Source organism: Antrostomus carolinensis, unplaced genomic scaffold, assembly GCF_000700745.2.
Source record: "Antrostomus carolinensis isolate BGI_N321 unplaced genomic scaffold, ASM70074v2 scaffold13834, whole genome shotgun sequence".
NCBI lineage: Eukaryota > Metazoa > Chordata > Aves > Caprimulgiformes > Caprimulgidae > Antrostomus > Antrostomus carolinensis.
In genome coordinates this window covers 104,240-107,111 of record NW_010308841.1, presented here as the reverse complement: position 1 = coordinate 107,111, position 2,872 = coordinate 104,240, and positions in this window count along the sequence as shown.

Sequence of the window (2,872 nt, the reverse complement as noted above, 5' to 3'; positions counted from 1 at the left end):
TTCCACAAAGAGCAGGATTCAGTCATGTTTTCAGTCCAATCTGCTGTGCAAGGTCCTAACAGACCACTGGAGTCATATATATGAGTGCAACCACCACCCACCGGTTAAGGGTTGCTCATTCTACAAAACAAGAGCAAGGGGGTTTGCACTGACAGTTTGTGAGAAGACTCTCTTCATAAACAGTGACTTCCTGGTGTTTTGAAAGGAAATAAGTTGCAAGAAAGGGTCCTTTTTCCAAGGACAGCAAACCTTTCTCTCTCACAGGGCCACAGAAGGTACCACAGAGGCTTCCTGTAGGAAAAAGCCCTCTGCACCTTGTGTCTAGAGGGATGACGGAACACCATGCATATGAACAGCAGTTGGAAGCGATGCCTAAGGGGATGCACAACTCTGTCATGCCTGAAGGCCAGTCCTATGTGGACACACACAGGGGACACTAGGTTACACTGGAGATCTCGTACCATTTCTTTCCTACCTGGATGCAATTCCAGCTGTGCAGCTGGAGTAATGCCCACAGTGTGTCCCTGCTGCCCTGACTAGGACAACATTTTAAACCTTGGCTCTACACTTTGCCTCAGCGCTCATATAAAACTTTAAGCTCAGTACTTGGGCCTCCACATAGTCCCCTATCCTCAGCTGAATTTCTCCCCAAAACTTCAATGCCATAGCTTCACTCAATGAAAATCAAGGCTCAAAGCTCTCTTGCAGCCCATCTTTTCCAAAGTGGAGGTGCTTGTATGTATTTCATTGTTCACTAGAGGGCAACATTGGCTTTAAAATAATTTCCTTGCCCTCGCTGACACAGGACAGGTGAGTTAACACAAACACAGAGAGAAAATACACAAGAAATACCCAATATGCTGCTCCAAGGGCAGAAAAAATGCAATCTCTATCGCAATGCTAAGAAAGTATCTCAGACTGTAGCAGAAATCGATGACTATAGAAGGAGGATGAAAGAAAAAAAAAATGTTTCCAGAAATAAGATCCTCATTCAGTGAGGTTTTAAAATGTGCTTTATTAATTTGAAGCAGGGCTTTAGCTCTGTTGTCCTCAATCATACTAGATATTATTTAGACAGTATTTTATATATATTATGTAAAATCTTTGCTGAAGGCTAAGAACTCAGGAATGCTTCCTGACCCAGAAAAAGCCACTCAAATTAAGAGGAGACTGTAGGTGGGCTGCTTCTATTCTTGGGGAGACCAAGAGGGAAAGGAGAGGTCTGGGCTGGGCCATGAAGAAGTAGACTCTTGGAATAGGAACCTATTATGCAAAGAAATAACTTAGAGATAAATGGAAAAGAGGGACAGTAGCAAATCTGGTGGCAAGGAGAGCTAAGCAAAAGTTTCGTGGTAAGAGGAAAGTCGCAAGCGTGATCAGAGCCAGCTCTGTGGCCAAGAGCCCTCTTTGGGCTGGTGCAACAAAACTGGCACAGAAGGGAATTCCTTCTGCTTTTGTCTAACAGTTTTTATTTGTCTTTTAGCCCTGCTGAGGGGGAGAGCTGTTCTTGTTTGTTACCTCTGCTGCCACAATAGGATTGTTATTCCTTCTCCCTTGTAACACCAATGTAATTATGTCCCCAGAGAACCGTGCCTGCGAGCGGCAGTGTGAGCCTGCCGAGCCTCTCCTGGTCGGGCTGTGCTCCTGCAGCTGCAAACTGTCCTGCTGCCCACCCGTTAACCTCTTTTAGATATTCTTTCTGGGGCCCACAAGGGAGACAACAGGCTGTAAGCCCACTTAGCAGCTGCATACTGATAAATGAATTAGTGTCAGAAGTACCTGAAGACCCTTTTGCTAACAATAACTTGGCTTGTCAGAGGTTTATAATAGAGTTTTATAATTGGATTTGAAACAAGAGGCTAGATTCACAGAGTCCTCTGTGGCGAGCATCCCTCCGTGCTAGTCAGAGTTGCTGAAGTGTTGCAGGAGGAGTGGGACGTGTGCACACCCTGGTTCAGGTGGCATCTGTCAGCTCTGGCTGGTCAGATAAGTGGCAGTCATGCATCATCTGCAGTCTCATGGATCCTGCTGCAGGGCTGTGGCAGCTGTGACAAGCACTGCTCCGGTGCCTGGAAACAAAGCCAGTCTGCGCAGTCTCATATCCTGTGTGAAAATCTATACCTGGTGGTATGGATTTTCACACAGTAAAAGTGGAGCATACTAGTGGAGCATCTCCCTTATGAGGAAAGGCTGAGGGAGCTGGGTCTCTTTAGCTTGAAGAAGAGGAGACTGAGGGGTGACCTCATTAATGTTTATAAATATGTTAAGGGCAAATGTCATGAGGATGGAGCCAGGCTCTTCTCAGTGATGCCCAATGTAGGACAAGGAGCAATGGGTGTGAGCTGGAACACAGGAGGTTCTGCTTAAACTTCAGAAGAAACTTCTTTACAGTGAGAGTGACAGAGCACTGGAACAGGCTGCCCAGGGAGGTTGTGGAGTCTCCTTCTCTGGAGACATTCAAGACCCGCCTGGACACCTTTCTATGTGATCTCATTTAGGTTCCTGCTCCAGCAGGGGATTGGTCTAGATGATCTTTCGAGGTCCCTTCCAATCCCCAACATTCTGTGATTCTGTGATACCTGGCCTCTGCCTCGGTGCTCTTCTCACACAGTTTCTCTCCTCTTCCATAACCTGCAAGGCAGGTTGCAACTGCTCAAAGCCTTCCCCAGGATGGTGCTGCACTTGCTGTGTGAGGGCTGTACACACAGTGGACTCCTGGTCCTCCCCAACTGCTGCCTCCCTGCTACATGGCCTGACGCTGGCACCTCTCTGCCACACCGCATCGCCAAATGCCTCAGAAACTTCTCACTCCCCAGCATGTATAGGATTTTGAATACTAAGTACCCGCTTATCCTCTCAGGACTACCAGCAA